At 39.3% G+C, this 19,859-nt stretch overlaps 1 protein-coding gene across 3 annotated transcripts in view; it reads right to left on the bottom strand.

Annotated features, from left to right (window-relative positions):
- Positions 1–19,859, bottom strand: part of EPS8 (EGFR pathway substrate 8, signaling adaptor) — a 124,658-nt gene that overhangs the window by 88,190 nt on the left and 16,609 nt on the right. For all 3 annotated transcript variants that reach the window (XM_066549774.1, XM_066549776.1, XM_066549775.1), the window contains exon 2: positions 3,334–3,473. The gene's annotated coding sequence lies outside the window, so the exon portion shown is untranslated. The remainder of the gene's footprint in view (positions 1–3,333; positions 3,474–19,859) is intronic.

Genomic DNA, 19,859 nt, shown 5'->3' with positions numbered 1-19,859 from the left:
AGAAACCTGGGCTACTTGAACAAGTCCCTTCCCATTGCAGGGGGGCTGTACTAGATGGTCTTTAAAGATCTCCCCAACGTAAAATATTTTATGATTCTATGATAATACTGTTCTGACACTCTAATTAAGAAGAACTAGAAATTAATTTTAAAAAATAAGAAAAATGTTGAAGAAAATTCAGCTTCCAGATGAAAGTTCAAACTGTAGTTTCAAAAGTCTGCACTGCACTTAGCAAACAGCAATGGAGCAGAATTGCAAGCAAAGTGCAAAACACCACTCAAACCCAAGGGCAGGACATTCCCCAGACACCCTGCACTTGAAGTTCTATGCTCTATAGTGCTCTCAGAAATAGGAAAAAAACCCAAAAAACCACAAAAAACAACTGAAACAACAAACTAAAAACCTGCATTGGAGTTCACACGCATTTCTTAAGTGCAGCCATGGAACTGGCTGTGCTCAGGGCACTGTGATTGATGGCACAGCACAATCACCACCTGACCTGATAAGCAGGCACTGGCTTGACTCAGTCTTTATTTGTGAATAAAGTGAATTTTCAATGCACCTTCCTGGTGATGTGCAGTTCCAAAAGGAACCTCTCCACATGGAGATGGTTTCCCACCCCTGTCACAAGGGAGCAAAGGTTTTTGCCTTTTCCCCATGCAGGCATTCCATCCTGTGAGTCAGGCTGACACCTCAGACACAGTACACAGACATTTGTCATAAACTGGTGTCCCCCTGACCAAGACACAGAGGTCCTTCTGCTGGAATTCTCTGGCTTCTAGAAAAATCTATGATCTCTAAATTTTAATAATTGAAAATATTGACAAGCAAAAATAAAGTGCACCTACCCAAGTGACAATTATTTTAAATTAAAAAAAACAATGTTTCAATAACTACCTTCCTTTCTCTATTTCTACACACCCTGAAAATCAACTGCAACAATTTGAAAACCTCTCTCCTCCAAAGCTGCTGCTGTTAGCACTGAAGTTGCTGTATTATTTAAGTGCTGGGGTTCACAGTTCTCAAGAAGCAGAAAGGAACTGCATCTACCATCTACCTTCAGTTCCCAAGACAGAAGCTGCTATGCTTGAACTGGAGCAAGAAGAGCAGCAGCAATAAAAAGGAAAGGAACTTAAGGACAGGTATGTTCCAACTTGTTATGTGACAATAACACCAAATGTGTTTTCCTAAACTTTCCACTAATTAAAGCCTACTTATTTTAGTCTGGCTTAATAGGCTACTGGACCTTGAAATAATGTGCCTGTATTCCTTGCTCTGCCTTTGCCCCCTCCAGCAGAAAGCAGAATTACCCTCATAATTTTTCAGGCTGGGGTGATTTTCCAACTCTGTTGCTAATCAAGGTAGCACGTACAGCTCAGGACAGCACTGACCTTCAGGTCTTTGTCCAAATATTCCAACCTGCCTTTTTAACAATATGGCAAGAACCTGAAAGAGCCAGAGACAAGTGCCCTGGATGCATTTCACCCTTCCTGCACCTTCCCCCCTTCCTTACAGGGGGCTCCTCCTGCTGCTCCAGAAGAGACCTTCAGGTAGTTCTGCCTAAAGCACAAAGCCCCTACTCTGATATTCATAGGACAATTCAGCACCTGATGCTGAGCTGTGCCATGCTGATGCTTTAATGGGGTTCTTTCCATGTCTAGAGGAGCTATCTCCCCAAATTCCACAGAGATTTTTAATTTATTAGCTATAGCTAAGGACACATATGTTGTTTTTAATAGCAAACGTGTGTTTTACAGACCAGGCTGCATCTCATCAATAATTCCTTGGTGCCACACTCCCAGGAAAACAGCAGTCAGCCCAGCATGGCAGTCTTAAAGAAAGCAGGGGGTTACAAGGTGTAAGGCAGCTCTCCACACATTTGCTGTCAAAGAATCACAGCATTTCAGCTGCTGCAAGAAGCAGATTGCTCTTGTTTTATCAAGGAAAATCACAGATTGGAAAAACTGACTAGAAACCACCTTCCCCTAAAAAAAAAATAATGGTTAGCTATTGCTTTTTGTGGAGAGGTTATGTCTGGTATTGAGCTGGAAACAGGATCACTCCTCAGAGGTCAGAACAAGCTCACTCTTTTCTTTACACAGCATCTTCAAAAGGAAGCTGGGGCTGAAGTTTGTCTGCACACAGCCACACAGAGATTTAAACAGGGAAAAAAATCCCAAATCCATGCACTTACATAAAAGGCTTTGGGCAGTTTCATTTTCTATTCAGCTGGAAAGGGAGTGAAGCAGCATGCACACACACATTTTTAATCACCCTCGTGCTGACAGCAGCCAGTCAGTACTTCTGTTATCAGAACCCCACAGCTTGGATTTCCAGGCTATGAAGCACTAAGGAAGAGGGTACAAAATCTCCTCTGGTTAAAAAAAAGCACAGTGATATCATCTAGTATAACACACAAATGTTATAGAATTGAAGTTTGGCCTCACCAGGACATTACTCATTCAGCGGAGGGAGAGGGGGAAAATAATCCATAAACATACAAACAAACAGTAAGGATTTCCTAAGATTAGCTGGTAACCTGGACCACTCTCATATTCTCTGTGAAAAAATGTGTATTTTATGATTGGCTTTTCACAAATATTAAAATGAATATTATATGTGTTGTGTTAGAAAGTTATGCTGTATTAATTTACTTGAGTGGTGTGTTAAATATAGTTTTAGGTTATAACATAATGTTAAAATAGAAACTATGTATGGGAGATTTTCCTTTTAAAGAAAGGAATGAGGTACTCAGACCAGATAGCAGCCACAGGACACCTAAATCTTTCAGAGAAAAAGAATTTATTGCTCACTTATTAGAAGAAACAAACTTCTTCCTGCCTCACTCAGCCCTGAAGATGCCATCAGGATTCAGAGGAAGAAGCTGACACTGACCAGACGGAATCCTGTGTTCGAATGGAATTTATGCATCATGTATGAGGTGTATGAATATGCAACAGGCTGTTGCTTTTAAGGGCTAATCCTCTGTTAATGTGTGTCCTTTTTTGAGCTTATTTTGCCCAGAAAGAGGTACCTGAACTGTCCATAACTCTTTGTTTCTATTGTCTCATATTGTCCTAAACCCTAATTGTCCAAATTTTTATTACTCTAATTATGCTACTATTTTTATAACCATTTTATTACTACTAAACTTTTAAAATTTTAAAAACAAGTGATTGGCGTTTTTCACATTCTCTAAGCCCATCAGTCACACTCTGGGAAAAACAAGCAAGGCAGGCCAGTCTGTGCATCCAGAACTCAGAGGCTGCAACAGGTGCCAGTGGTTGAAGAGACAGAGAGGAAGGAGAGAAGCTGTGCTCGTGTACAACTCACCAGTGATCACTTGTGCAAATGCCACGTGCCTGAGCTTAGAACTTCAGCCTGGGTAGATGCTGTCCCTGCTACTGCTTAATTCAGCTGGCTGGCATCTCTCCAGAGGCACTCAGAAGGCAGCTGCCCAACAGGACAAATCACTGAAAACCAGAAAAGAAACAGGTTCAGCTTTGCAATTCCACTGCACATTACACAATGAGTTCAGCTTGCTAATCCCTGACTTCTTAAAATGTGATTTCCCCTCGTTGCATGACAGGGAGAAGTGGAGTTCTGGTTAGAGTTCATCCACTACTGTCAGTGTGAGTTTCCTAAATACCAGTAATGCCAAAAAGAACTGCTCTGTAGAGCTAAAAGGAACCTCATGGTCAGGATAAAGGAACAGCCTCCACCATAAACCCTTCAAATGTTGTTACCCCTCAATTTGAATCTGACATTCAAGACATTCATCCTCTTTTATTTCATGTCTTTATTCATATCCAACACTTCATTGTAACTTAGCTGTAATAGGAGTCACTGCCAGCTTCATAACTGACCAGGCACTGACCAGCTCTTCAAATTTTAGCAAATCTGACCAATTTACAGCAGAATTTTCTTATGAATTACTCTCTTTAGGCCTACATTTTGGCATTATCCCAATCCTGTGTCTTCCATTTCCTCTCCCTTACAAGGCCATTTACAATAAATCCAATTACAATTAATTAAAACATACAGATCAATTTGATATAGCAAGAGAACTAGAAGAAGCAGTACCAAGTCAACTCCAGTGAGCTGGGACAAGTGACAGTAGGTCAATTCAGTCAATATGAATTGATCCAGCGGTTGCACATTAATGTAAAAATGAAGTAGTATATTGTATTAGTTTTTATACTAAACCTTTTCAATCTGCTTACTAATATGACCAGATTCTACTGGTGGTTTATCTGTTAATCACCTATTTCTGCTGAAAACGTAACATTTTCATATTTGAAGGGGAGATAAACAATTAACGGGTTTTTTTTTCTGACCAGGAAAGCCTCACAGAGGAAAGGACAACACATGGGCACATCTTAAGGCTTTTCATTCATGAGCCTCAGCTTTTCCTAGCTCAGTGACCTCAGGAAAGGCTCTCCAGCCTTCCACGCCCATTTTATTCCCTTCAAAACATGGATAAAGTTGGAAAAGAAGAAGGGAAATTGAAGGAGGAAAAGAAAAGAAGCCACTGGAGCAGCAGAGGGACATAATGATACTGAGGGGTCTGGAGTGCCTCTCTCAAGAGGAGACTGTGGGAGCTGGGCTTGGTTAGTCCAGGGAAGAGAAAACTGAGAGGGGATCTCATCAATACATACAAACATCTCAAAGGGGTGCCATGAGGATGGTGCCAGGCTCCTTTTGGTGGTGTCCAGTAACAGGAAAAGGAGCAGGGGCCATAAACTGAAACACAGTAAGTTCCACCTCAACATAAGGAAGAACTTCAACATAAGGAAGAACTTCAGACTGGAACAGCTGCCCAGGTAGGCAGTGGAATCTCCCTTTCCTGGAGATTCCACAACCCACCTGTTCTTGTGTAACCTGCCCTAGGTGACCCCTGCCTTGGCAAGGGGGTTGGATGAGATTATCTCCAGAGGTCCCTTCCAACTCCAACTAATGACTGTGTGTGATTCTGTAAGATTTTTTTTTAAAAAAGGACAGATTATGCCTCTTTCCTTTCCAATAGCGATTTATAATCTCAGTAGCTTCTTACATAGAAATGAATTCTTCTCAGTAGAATGGAAGACTAAAGAATTCTGCTAAGGAAAGGAAGCAGCAAACAGCATACTCATTGTTTCCAGGCTCCTTATCTCTGAAATTTGTAACAAGTTTTGGGATTCTTATCTGAAAGCCAATGTAAAATAGAAAAGGAAAAAAACAGATTTTACTGATGAGTTTCTGAGCTCCTCCTTGCTGATGTGATTCCTCTGTTTGCTGCCCTGGACATGAGCACAGTTAATGAATAATGACTGTGCAAACAAAATATCAGACAATGATGGGAGGGGGAGGGAAGGGTGAAATGATTGTGTGGGAGGCTCAGATTGGATTTGGCAACAATTAGAAAAATTGATGCCTTTTTAATTATAGGAAAAGGCTTTGCTAGAAAGATAAGACAGACATGACATTCAAAATACTTTAGTCTTTGGATTTAAATGTATGGAAATAGAAAGTTCAAAAGGTTGGGGTTCTTCATTGTGTTTTCCTTTGATGTTAAAAAACATAGCTCTCAAAATTTACATCCAGATGTGTGTGCAAACCCTCAGCTCAATTCCAAGCTGTTACAGGACAGATTTGATTTGCTTTTATCACTCTCTAAGAAAATTATTTACTACATGTAGGACTGCCTCTTACAAGGTACAGGACATCTTTTTTTTTCCCTTCCAGTAAGAGCCCAAGCCAGCAGAAGTTACAGACACTTGAAGAATCAGTCCAATAATTTATTAACATCGCTTAAGGTCCTCCCCTAACTGGTTCCACCAAATATATTATCAAAAGAGGGCACCAGAGATTGCTCCCTGTTTGACTAAGGTTGCACAGTGCACATTTCCTTCTCTGCTGTTACTCCCAATTCTGGCAGCTCCTGCCAGGTTCTCACATGTGAGAAATGCCTGCTACAAGCACATGAAATGCATTATCCCAGTACTCCTTTAGTAGCACAGAGTATCTTTAATTGATATAATGATAAAAACCCTTATAATAATATCCTTTAAAAAACTTAAAAGGGAAAAGGACATTTCTCCACAAAACTCACACACAATTCCCCAATTACAAAATAAAAACCTCTTGTAGTTTTACTCTGTGCCTCTACAGCTCTTTTTTCCTTAACATCATATTTACATGACCATTTCTGCAATGAGATGTAACCACTTCTAAATAAGAGCTATTACATAAACCACATTTACTGTCCTAAAATTTATAATCACCATTTCATTATTCAGTATCTTCAGCAGTAGATCTCAAATAGCGTTTACAAGATTTAATCATGTTAAACTACCAACTACCACTGGAGGTGTGACTTCTAAAGTGAAAGCACAATTACACAAGGCAGGATTTATCCAGGAAATATGGACTGTGATACTTAATCTTGCAAAATAACAGAGAGATAATTTAAAGCAAGGTATCTACAAAGAATAGTGTCTGTGCCAAAATACTGTTTGTATTGGTTTTACAAAGAGTGGACAGAATGTTCTTTTCTAAAGAACCACAAAACAAACTTCCTGAACCAATGTAAGTTTTCTTTTTGCTTGCATTTAATCCAAGTAAATGTGGCTCAGCCAAACTTATTTAATAAGAAGGGGAAAGAAAAGAATCAATTAGCTTGGCATAACCTTGTCTTGGAAAAGTACAATCACATGCTTCAAAGGGAGGGGAAGTGGCCACCTGAACAGACCTAGAACCACTACTTCTCTGGGAAATTACTAATAATGGGGCAAGGGCCTTTTTCACTATTTTTTTAAACATTTCTTCCACAGCATTATAAGCAGCTGTAATTAACTCTCTTCATTTTTGTTTATTTTTTTCCTGTTTTTAATGCGAGTCTCTTGATGCACACCAGCAGGGTTTGAGGATGTGGAAAAGAGAGGGGCAGTGTGTGGGGATGGCAATGCAGCACTCAGGAAAAAGAACTTTAAATTATCACACATCAGTTTATTTAACATCATATTTTATTCCTAAATTAGCCACTTATGTAATCTAGGAAAAAAAAAAAAAACAAAAAACAAAACAAAAAACCCAAAAGAAATCCAAAACTAACAAAAAACCTCCTCCAAATTCAGCTTTTGCCTCTCTTGGCCTTTCAGAAGCTGATGGGTAAGTGCACAGGGAAAAGCCTTTTTGCAAGGCAAAGATAAAAGCATTACTGGTAAGGTCAAAGGAGACAACAGATCCCTTAGTGTGATGCACCTGTAATCCCTGTTTTAGAAGTACTAATGAATTTAAAATTAACATATATAACACACCCTCTACCCTACAGGGAGATACTGAAACCCCCAGAAACATCTCAGTGCCTAACCCTGCAGCAGGTCTGCTTACATGAACATTTGTGAAAGTTTCTTGGCTAACAAAAATTCTCATTTCACCAGATACACAATGCAAAATCCAGCATCCCTAGAAGAACAGTTTTTCCCAATGTACCACAGACAGATTGGTCACATTTCCCACACAAATGCCCATCCCTTCTCTCTGATGGGTAAAGTGCTGTATCATTTTGTCAGAATGCCAAAAGAAAAGGAAGCCTCCACACCACCCATGTTCAAGTCAGACACTTAAAAGATTATATTCAAGAGTATAATTTCAAAATGCTGCACTATAATTCCACTGTAGAATAGTTATCCTAAAGAGATGAATAAAATACCACCCAAGAGTGGGATGGATATAAAGAGAAACAGAAATCTGAAGGGGAAGGCAACAGAACTGCAAAAAGTATTTCATGTTGCTGATGCAAAGCTTTGTAAATCTAGTTTGATGTCTAAAAGTTGTCCACCTTCATTGCCATAGGAGTTCAAACTTACGATAAATATTATTATTATTATTGTTTTTGTTGTTGTGGCCACCTTTTGAGTGTTTATACTTTCCTTGGTTCCCTACATCAATGTCACACTTGGTTTATTCACAGCCAGATATTAGATTTCAGTGGCTTTTGTCACAAGCTGTTTCCTTGTTTACTTCTGCATTTTTTTCAGCTTCAGCTCCTTACAGGGTAGACAATGAAACCTGGTTTTACTTTTAGATTCCTCCTGCCACAGTGTTTGGTTTTCAAACTCTGCAAGGATCAGGTTTAATAAATTGAAAATCAATCAGCACTACTTTTATTTTGAAATAGGAAACAAATTATATTAGTCTCAGGTATTATAAAAATTCTTTACATATATTCTGCTTGGATCCACTTCTGAACCTCAGTGCATTAAAGTTACACTGTCAAATATATTCATATGCAAACCTTTATTCTACCTGCTAGAGGCATATCTTAGTAGAAACCCTACAATTATTATTTTTTCAATTGAACCAAAGAGAGATTATTAATAGAAAAAAACTGCAGAGGCTAAGTTTCTGCTTTCCTGAAGTCAATACACAGTTGGTCTTACATTTCAACAGACCTGGGATTTCTTGCTAGCATGACAAAAGACAAACCTGTCTCTCTAGATACTCACATGGGGTAAACAAAACTGAGAACAGGTTATTATTTAGGAAGATTAAATTATTGTCTTCAAATACCACTACAGACTGAAAGGATGAGCACAGAGAGCACAGCAATGGGAAACAGACACAGGGTGTTACTGGTGTGATTAAATTCACCACCCAGAAATGGAAAACATAAGACTGGGAATTCTCTCAAAAACTGCATCAATTCCCACACCTTTGACAAGGGCTGGTGTAGCTTAAGAGATGTGTGGAAAGCATCACACGTGGTTTCAGAAAAAACAGTAAGAAAAATCATTTGGGTTTTGGAAAGGAGCAGGAGAGTGCAAGAAGGGGTTGGTTTCTCACTGTGAAATGTGAGCAGAAATGCTCAGCCCTTGATTCTCAGGCTTAGCACATTTGGTGAGACTTGAGGAACGTTCTAAATATCAATTTCTAGATACTGCCTTGTGGCAAAAACACCCATCATATCCCTGTTCACCCTTTGCACTCCCTCTGCACCACCCTGCACTTATTTCAGGTGTTTTTTCGCCACAGGTGCTCAGAGCAGTAGAAACAAAGCCGTGAAAAGTAACTCTGCTTGTTCTTCTAGCTGACCTTTTTTGTTCAATTTTCCTGTTCAGCAAAGGAGAAATAAAGAAAACCATCAAAAAACACATGACACCGCACAGAAACAGCAAAACAGAGAACATGGACAGACTAGCATAAAACAACATCCATCCTTGGCATATCTCAGCACTAGAGATTACCAAAATGTTCACTGTGCTCAGTAGCAAACTGAATTTCCCAGCTGCCTGCTATCAAATCCTTCCTTTGCTGGCCCTCTTGTAAAATGAGAGCTGAAATAATCCAGGCCACTGTCCTGCTGTAGCCTGAAAAGTCAGGCTCTCTTTACTTTTTCAGAAGGGCAAAGCACACCATAAAAAACACCCAGTGTTCATGTGAAAATTTAACAAATCGAGAAGCTTGTTTAAAAAATATGGTAATCTTGCCTTGTGTAAATTTATTGTAGCTCATTTGTTGTGTGAAACTTCTCAAGATGTGGAAGAAGGAAGGCAGAAAACAGGAATCCCTTTAAAAGAAGGGTGGGGAAGCAGCACAAAGGAACAGTAACTCCAGAGTTAAGAAACTCAGGGCCAAAAGGTGAATGACAGAGCATTTGGTTCAGACTGGGGTAAATTTAACACTCTGCACAGATTAGGAACCTGGCCCTTCCTAGCACTGGAGAACTGTATCATCAGGAAGATCTTGAGTCTTTTCTGTTTATTAAGGAAAGTAAAAATTCAGGCAGCTCTTTGAAATCCCTTCCTCAAAGGAAAGCAGAGGGGTTTTCACATCAATACACCTCCAGACATCCACCACATTACAGCCACTGTGGTCATAAAAGCTATTTTAAGCATGGTCTGTAGTAATAAACTACTTTTAGTGCCAATAATTTTCTCTTTGTAGCTGAGGAGGAGGGGTTTCCCCATCATGATGTAACCAGGAATTACTTTGAAGCTGTATCAAAATTTGGATTCATTAAATTTTTATCCCAAGAGAAGACAGAGCACACCATGGACACAGCCTCTGAAACACCTAAAAACTTCTGCCAACCTCTTAATTTTTTTTCCTATACTCCTGCACATCAAATCAATTTGATTTTTGTGAACCATTTTATAGACAATTGTAAAACCAGACAGTCTTCAGCAGTTCATGCTATCCTTTACCTGGGAATCACAAAAGAGTCACAGTATTGAGGCATCTGGGTGCCAGAATTTTCAGTCCATCTCTTCATTACCTCAAATGCCATTTCTTCCCTTTGCACTTCTCCCCAGTTAGAATCACTGACCAGCCCTGGGATCAAAGCCCTGCAACTCTTGGGGATGTTTTCCAGTCTCTTCTGATAGTGCCCATCAAAATCAGAAACCTGCTCTGACTCAAAGCAACCTGTGACAAAATTCAGCACTTGTGACCTTTTTTCTTCTGCTCCATCATTGCTGCTGACCACAGCCCCTGAACTCCTTATAATTGACCCCTACTTCACAAATTAATAGTTTATTATAATGCAATGAGGCACGTTAAATCACATGTCAAGTTAATTCTACCTTAAAAAAAAAAAATCAATGAACCTGTGAAAAGCCAGGTTTGTAATAGCCTTTTTTAGTCTAGTAATGCATGTTGGGGAAAAAAGGGAAAAGAAAAGAGAACAAACCTGTTTTCAAGCCAACTATCAGGTCTAACAAAAAAAGTGACAAGTTATTTTGAAGAATCAAGAACCTAATAGTGTACAACAAGGACAAGGTGGCAGTTTTCTTAGAATGCTCTGTTCCTTCTAAAGAATCTGCAATGTTCCCAAGAGAGCAGAACTTCTAATTCCTGTTGCAATGCGAATAAGTCACATATAAAGTGGTAGTGATAAGAACTCTAAAAATGTAGTTTATTGTTTAAATGTGGGGTTTTGGGGAGGAGGGTTAGGGGTTTTTTTGTGTTTTTGTTTGTTTGTTTGTTGTTTTTTGGGTTGTTTTTTTTTTGGTTGGTTGGGTGTTAAAAAACAGGCAATCCAGTCTTTGATTGGAGCAGGACTCTGGCCAGGACAGAGCTCAGGACACTCTGAAAGGCAAGGATTTCTGGAGACCTTGGCCTAGATATTCTCCTCAGATCTTACATGAGAAAAATAAACATGACAGCCCCCTTGCTGTAGGACAAGGTCCCTCCCTCAGTTTCCTGTAGGTGATGAAAGGTACCAACAATGGCCAAATACTCATCAGGAACCCTGCAAAAGTCAACTGCAAAATAATATTCCTTTAATCAAGTCTGAGCTAGGAGTCAGCTTTCTAAAAGGTTCCACTTTGTAAAGAAAAAACCCAGAAGAATGACAAAAACCACCACTTACCTCTATAAAGGTTTTCTTGCTAATGTTTCTTTTACTGAGGTCTATTAAAAAGTAATGCTTTCAATAATGCCTCGCAGTAATGCCCCTCTAAAAGTTAAGGGTGCATAAAAAGGAAATCCTCATGCTTAAATACCTTCCAACTTTTCTAATTATCTCTCTTCCTCTATTTTATAATTTTAGAACAAGGGTGTTTGCCCTTGATCTGATCCCAGAGTCTCTTTGACTTCCTCGTATCATCTCATTTCTGCTTTTATTGCCTTACTAATAAGGAGCTGGTTCTGCAACAGGGCAGGTATAAGTACAGAAGTTAATTAATATTCATTGTAGGCCAAGAACAGGATTTACACCACAAACAAAAGAGCCTAATCCTGACCAAACAGATCATACAGAAAAACAAACACAGAAATGCTCGACTGGAAAAACCCCAAAAAAACACCACCATGGTTACAGGGCTACTTTTTCTCTGCTCTGTATTGACCATTCTGCACATCTCTCATATTTCCACACTATTTTTGCCTGGCAATTATGATCAAAACAGAGTAACTCTAAATCAACGTTGCTAGACAACAAAGTGAGGACATTAAAAATCTTCATGACCAAAAAGGACTTTTGTGCATCCCATCCAGAAGGAAAAAAAAGAAAAAGTAAAAGTCTTTACGTTTCCCAAGAATGCCTACAATTTTGTCTTGCTGCTATCAACAAAGTATTTCAATTGTGTTTGGTTTTGTTTGCTGCATAGCGTGATTAGCAATGCTGAACACACTCAAACATAAAACCCCTCTGAACAAACAATTCCTAATCCAATGTTTCATCATTTTAATCACACCACCAGAATTTTTCTGGGGAAAATAAATAAAATCAGAAATCTGCTCTTGTTTAAAACAACATTCATTACATTGTTATTTTATGCATTTAAAGCTACTTTCAGACTTGCAATTCTGCCCATAGAAAATCCACTCATGGTGATGAATGAAAAGAAAAACTTCAAATTGGTAAACAAATTCAAGAAAAAAGTGAATAAAACTCTGTTCCTTGCAGGATGAAAGAGGCTATTCCACATCTTTGTATGGAGGAATAAATTTGGGGCCAAATCACAAAACTTAAGAGGTTATAATGGAAAAGCAAAATAAATCTTACACATGTGTATTATGAGGCTTAGAAAAAAACAAGGGGAAAAACTGAAAATGGGGACAATCTTTTTAAGCCTAATGAAGAAAGCAACAGTTCCCAGCCTAACTGGAGTTTAACCTTTTCCAACAGTTTGTAGGAGATGGGATAAGGTGAGAAACTCTAGAAGTGCCTCCAGTCTGTCAGGTAACCCATGCATTATTTACATTGCCCAAGCAGGGTCATTTGTCTTGCACTTCAAAACAATTTGTGCACCCTTATTAGACTTTAATAATAAATCCACAGTTTCCCCTCTGTTTGCAGGGGTGAAATAAAGAATTATTTAATAAATTTATTAAATTATTAAATTTGTTATTAAAGTTATTGTTTATTTAAAATTATTATATTTTGAATTATATTGAATTTTGAAGAATTATTCTTTTTTGCTAAAATAAAGGAAGTATGTACACAACAGACACATTAGAAAAAGAAGACAGAGAAAACTTTTGATACATCAAAATCACACTCCAGGGAAAATATTTTCACTTCCCTGGGGATTCAAAACACTGCTGTCAGTGTCTTGCCATGCCAAAACCACCCCCAAACATAAACCAGATACTTCATGTTGCCCACCTAGGGCATAAATGCATAGAATATATCAATTATGTCAGTGGATTACACCAAGAACATCTTGTGCTAAACTTCCTGCAAGCTTCTAGGAATTGTTTTAAAACAAGGTGGATGAAAAAACAGCCCAAAGGAAGTAGTAAATGACAGCTCTTAACAAGAATGTTTCTAGAAGACCAAAGCCAATACTGTCTTTTAGAGCCCTGAACCACTGAAAATTAATATAATGGGGGAAAAAAATTAATATAATGGGGGAAAAAATTCTGGTGATGCCTATGTGTACACGAATTCTGTTAAGAGACAAGAAGAGATAAGAAAGAGCACTAAATACACTCTACAGAATAAGAAAAGGAGAGATGTTTTGTTGCTTTACAAGAGAGCGATATTAGTCAGATAAAGAGAAATATTTTAAAAAAACCCTTTCTGTTGGATTTAAATCAAAAGAAAAATTTTCTTCAGAAACAAGAAATAGACCTCAAGATGCAAAACTGACATCTGTTTTATTAAAATGCAGACATCCTCAGGAGATTAAGTAATTCCGCATGGTCTCACACATCTAAGGATTGCTAGATCAGGATTTGAATGGAAGATTTAACTCAAGATTTGAGCACACAAATATGAGTGGCTTCCATCTTTATCACTTTCAGCTTTTTCTCTTTTGAGTATATGGAAACATCCACCATAGAAATTTTGTTTCTAGTGTTTAATATTATTATTAGAGTCACAAATTTCATCAAAATAATTTACAGGCCTAGCATGACATGCCATGCTTTATCAAAAGAGCTTTCAACATATTGGTCTGAAAAACAATCTTTCCATGAAGACAAAAACACAGTAGTCATCCTATTACTGAAGGTCTAACTCCTTCAGTCTAAAAATGAGTAAGCTAAAATGTATTTACTGGAATTTAATTTAAAATGTATTTACATTTTAATCAGAAAAAGTAACAGTCTGCTCGCCTAGTGACTCTTTCAAGCTTTAAACTCTACAATATTTTTTTTTCCTCTCCTATCACACCCTGAAATTTAATTAAGATTAATTTGATCTACTGGTCCTCTAGGAATTGGACAAACATAATTAATACATTAGGCTGAAAATTTAAACTTTTATTAATGGGCTCAGGCAACTCCACAGGGACCTTCAAGTCTTTTAAGAAGTTAATCCTCATGTTAAGTGTTGTGTCTTCAAACACTGGGCTTTTCAGTGAGAACGTGCAAAACTCTTTCCCTGCCCAAAGGAAAACAAAGATGTGCTAATTCCCCACAAAGAACTAACAGAATAATAGCTGGACATATAGTGAAAAGGTTCTTTGTCTTGAAAGGCATAAATGCATCTCCCTGCATAAGAGATGACTGTGCTAACTGGAGCACTGCTTATTCTGTTACACTAAATATTGCCTCAGGACCTCAACCAACCATGACATGGCAAGGCTCTGTGCCCATTTCTGAAGTTCCTTCAGAAGAATGACACCCAGGCCAGGGTCTCCAAGTTCTAAATCTCTCCTTGGAGGAAATTAATGTGGATGCAGGATGGCTTCGAGTACAGCTGCAGAACAAAGCTGAAGAATTCAGTTTGTGCCTGTCACCTTCTGCTGGAGACTGAGGCAGCCCTTCCCTGAGAGAGGAAAAATCCACCTACAATGCCAAAACTTGTCTGTAGTAGCTCTAAGTTTTGTCATCTATAGCATCCATCAATTAACTCAGTAAATATTTGCTTAGTAGTGATGCTAGGCCAGTGGCTTCACAAGATAGACCCTTGTGAAAGCAGGGAGATGAACACACCCCCAGCCTGAAGAACAAACAACATTGGAGAAAATTCCCTGGGGAAAATTAGGCAGGAAGATGAGGTATTTATAGAAAGGGGAGTTAAAGTCACTTGGTTCCCTTTCTTTTCAGCCACTCATTATTTATACTGATCCTGGCAATCATGGGATGGCTGCAGAAGGGACCACGAAAGAAAGTTCTCAGCACAGTGCTGTCAACACGAAACTGGATTTAAATACCTCCTCCTGCAGTGAGTTTCAACACCATGGCAAAGCTTAGTCCCCAGAATGCTACAGATTTCCTTGGAAATGCCAGTAACGAAGGTTGCATGCAGCGGGCAAAAACAAACACAGTGGGCACAGACAGATTAGAAAAAGAAATACCTATTACCAAACTGCAAAAATGCTGCAGTAAGAGGAAAATGAGAATATTATGTTTAATGTTCATGAGAGAAGTAAAAATGTTTTGCATACAAGGCTTACTCAGAGACACAACAATTCACAGAATTAAAAACATGACATATTTTTCAGCCTAATTCTTATCTAGGTACTTGAAGTGGATTTTTCTTTGGGCTGCAACCACTCAATGCTGATACAACAAAGAGCCTGTCAGTCCTGTAAATCATATCTTTAAGTTCCAGTGAGACATGATTATGTGTTATTCAGGTTACATGTGCATTCTTCTTGACAGCATGAAAGCTGGCAGTCCTCTAGCCAGGCAAAAAAATAATTATTTCCCCATATAACAATGCTTAGACTGTTCCTAAAACCCTAACTTCAGTTTGGCATATTGTTCATTTTTTCAAAAATCTGCAAATCCTTTCAATTTGACAGCCTCTAGTACTATTTCCACAGTGAATTGCCTTGCAAAACCAGTGCTGAAAATTATATTCTTCTGTCATAGCCTAAAGGAGAAATTTTTGCCCCAGCTGAGCATTTCCCAGGACAAGCACTGGGACACAGCAGCAATACAGGAGCTCTCTGGTTACCTTGTGCTCATCAAGAAAGAAAATATTGATATTAAAGTGTTTTTACTTATTTTTCCACACATTCCACTGAATTCTGTTCCAGCTTAAAAAAAAAAAAAAAAAAGAGAACAAGGAAGGAGTTTGGGCGAATGTTTCCCACTGAATTTGCAGGAAGGAAGGCAAATATCTGTGGCCTTGCACAGTTATCCTCAGCCTGTGTCCTGTGTGTATAAACTATAGCTGTCCTACCAAACTGGGTAGTTATTTGCATTCCAGCCAGGACTGAGATGCAAAGCATCAACAACAGATTTCTAGTTATAATTATGCAAAATATGCTCCCAGGTATCAAACATCAGGAAAGAGAAGAAAAATTTAAAAAAAGAACTGTGGTCATGCATAATAGGTCTGTCCTCCACCTTCAGGAAAGGCAGAAAATTGACTACAACCTCTTTTTTTTTTTTTTTTAATACTTTACACTTGCCTCCTCTTCAGGGAGATTTACAGAGGAAACAAATTACCTGGGGCTTTGCAAACTGGTAACAGAGCTGCTCTGCAAAAATGTCTCAGCATAAAGGTTCAGGTCACCATTCTAAATTTCTTTGTATCTCTAGCCTTAGGCAAGTTCGACTTGTTTACCAAAACTGGCTCAAAAAAACCCTTACCAAACCCACAACAAAACAAACCAAAAAATAACCCACAAAATCTATAGAGGAATATTCTCCAAGGGCAAAGAAGAATTGGCAGGATTAGCTGAGGATCAGATTCTCTCTTGTGCTTCTTGGGGAGGGAGGAAGAATCCCCACCTCACAATATCCAAGCAAATGGAAGATATGGAGTTTTCTACCTCCTGAACCAGGAAAATGGACTTCTGCTTATCAAAAAGTCAAGGGAACACCAGCACAAGCAAGGCCCAAAGAAAGATCTATTTTTCTTTATTTTTTACCCCAAAGGTGCCAGAGCCATCATTCAGTGGCATCACTCAATGATGAGATGTAGGCAACAGGAAGCCAGTGGCTGGAACTGCATAAGTAGCAAAAAAAAGGTACCAAAAATACCAGAAAACCTACAAAAGTCAAATGTAGCAAGCTAGCAGGATTTACCATGGTGAGAAAGACCCTTTGAAGATTTTTTTGGCAGTCAGTCCAGGCAGATCTCAACCACACATGCACGCAAAGTTCACCAAAAACAGAGATTTCCACCCCTCCCAGCCCCTCTTCTCTCTCACCCAAATGCACTCCAGAACATGAGACCTGCTGCTGTCTGCAAACATCTCCCAGATGGTGCTAAACCTTCAGACTGAACAGAAACCCAAACATAATTCAATCCAGCTGCAAGCTCAGGGAGGCACTCAGCCTGTGCTCTGCTCCACTGACTGCGTGGGGGCACCAGCAGGGTTGGCTCAGTGTCCTACCACAGAATGAGTGGTAAAACAGCACCCAAAATAAAAGAGAATATCTTACACAGAAGGAGAAAGAGAGGAGCCAGCACATTCTTGGGTGTGGGAGATGCTGGCTTCGTAAAAAATCCCTTTGGATGAGAGTTTGGCAAAAAAAACCTGTAAAAATCATAGAAGAGGGTATGATTCTCACTATATAATGTAAAAAATATTTACACAATGGTTATTTCATCCCCATGAAGATTCCCTTCTTTAAGTCCATACGCAGCTCCTGTTATATTCTTAGGAAGGGGGTGATGAATAGAGATGTTTGAACTGCCCTGGGTGAGGTCCAGCCCCCAGAGCATTGACTCTGAAAGTCAGCTCTTACCTGTGAGGTGCTTCAGAATGGAACAATGCCCAGGCAGGGCACAGGATGCCAGCTGCTTTTGGGTAAGAAAGTGACTTCCAGGAGCCCAAACCCAGCGTGCAGAGAGCAGCAGCCCCTGCAGTGACTCAGCTGGGTGCCTGTGAGAACCCAGGACATTCCTCTGGCTGCCCTGGAGGACTCCAGACCCTGGCAAGGGGCTCAGAGACCTTGGCACGGAGTCACAAACACCTGTGCCTTTGATTTTAACCCATGGAAACAATTCCCAACTTTGTGTGAAGAGTTACAAGCCACAAGGGTTTGAGTAGAATGATAGTGAATTTGTCACAGGGTGAAAAAGTAGAATTTTGGGGTTTTTTAGAATGGGGATTCAAGAGGCAAGATGGAGGAATCTGGGCATGTCCTGTCCTTCTTCTTCTTGTCCTCCATCTTCTGTTGTGATGGTGACACTTTTGGATTGGTTTAGAGTAGAGACAGACTGTCTAACATAGGTGATAGGTACTGGAAAATTATTGTAAATAAAGTACACATCATTTTTAGTATAAAAAGCCAACACCACCCCAAAGGATGGTGCCACAACCTGACCTTTCCAGACAGATCTCAGCAGGTCAGAAAAAGAATGTAATAGATAAGGGAAAATAAACAACCTTGAAAGCAGAATCGACGAATCTCAACTTCTTTGGTTGTGAGGCTGGCAAAAAGAGACTTTCTAACACCTCGGGGTCATCTCAACCACAGAAACCCAAGAGGTGCCCACATGCCATGCTCAGCTCCTCAAGTGTCCCCTGCCCACAGCCAGGGCACTGATGGAGACCAACAGCTTGGACCAGACCCTCCCTCAGTGCCCATCAGGGAGCTCCAGGTGAGCATCTGCAGCTCCTCACTCAACACAGAGTGAGGAGGAAATCACAGACTGCAGCAAAGGGAGGCAGAGACAGGAGCAGGGATTCCTTTCCCTTAGCACACCAGAGATGGTGTTTTAATGGAGTTCCCAGACCTAACACATTTGCAGAGAAATGCTGGAAAGTTAAATGAGGTGTGCACACCTAACTCAGGTTCCCCAATGGGATGTACAGTTGCCATAGCAACTTTCAAGGTCCAGGACAACCCAAATTTCTGATGCTCCACACTACTGCAGCTGCAGGAACAACATGGACAAACACCACTATTGATACATTGCTGTTTTAAATACCAGGAAAAAAAACCCAAAAAAAAGTATGGAAAAATACTTCACTTAGTTTTATAAACCCAATGTTTTTCTCTAGGAGGTGAAGAGAAAACCTTGTGCACAACAGACATTCAGAAGCACAATGAGATATGGGGGGGAAAAGTCATCAAGGAGAACAAGTCCCCATGAGATTAAAATCAGACATCCAGCACCCTCATTGTATGAAAACACATCCTTCAGAAATGTTATTTAGCATAAGAGTTGTAAAACTGTAATGCCCAGTACAATTACCTCAAAGGCTGATCAGGTAAGAGCCTTCTTTAAAACTGGGTCATTAGTTCATACAGGAAAAGTGATTTTAATTGGAAGAGATCTTTCATTCACTAATTAGCATTAGTACCTTAGTAAGAGAACATTTCAGTTTTGTCTGAGCCAGTCTCACCACTGTGCTATAGAAATCAGTTTTGTTAATTGAAGCAGCATTCTCTTGCACAAACACTAAGCTGCAGACTAATTGTTGCAATGGGAATGGCTTTCCTTAATAAGCATTTCTGCAAATGTTCAGCTTCATTATTTTATCTATGTCTTTTAGAAATTTCTTATCCTTTTAGTCAACTGATTCCTCATTTCCTTTTATTCAATGTTCAAACCTGATGTGGAGAATTTCTGTCATTAATTCAGAAGCATCCTGGTTTTACTGATGGATGAAATTGGGTACTATTCCTTTAAATATGATTGCAATGCTGAAGTGTAACACCAGCAAAAAAGCTGGCAAAATTTGCCTGCCTTTGGGATAAATGGAGAAAAATTATATCTTGTTACCATCTCAGAAAACTGATGTTCCTGTAAATGATGACTCACTGAAGATTTTGTTGTGTTATTAAAATTTTTTCCAAGGAATCTTAGCAGCACTTTTTTCTTCAGGAAGTTTAAGGGTTGCAAAACTTCCTTTTCCTCACAATAATATTATCTGTCAAGGAAAAGCCTCCAAGCTGTTGCATGGGAGGGTGAGAGAACTGTAAGCTTGCTTTAAAAACGCTGGCCTTCAGGCAAAGAGCAACAACTCTTAGTTTGTTTCAGAGAAATAAATGGGTTATTCAGAGGCACTCTG

Source organism: Molothrus aeneus, chromosome 5, assembly GCF_037042795.1.
Source record: "Molothrus aeneus isolate 106 chromosome 5, BPBGC_Maene_1.0, whole genome shotgun sequence".
Lineage (NCBI taxonomy): Eukaryota > Metazoa > Chordata > Aves > Passeriformes > Icteridae > Molothrus > Molothrus aeneus.
Note: the sequence above shows the minus strand (reverse complement) of the source record. Positions and strands in the feature narration are given on the sequence as shown.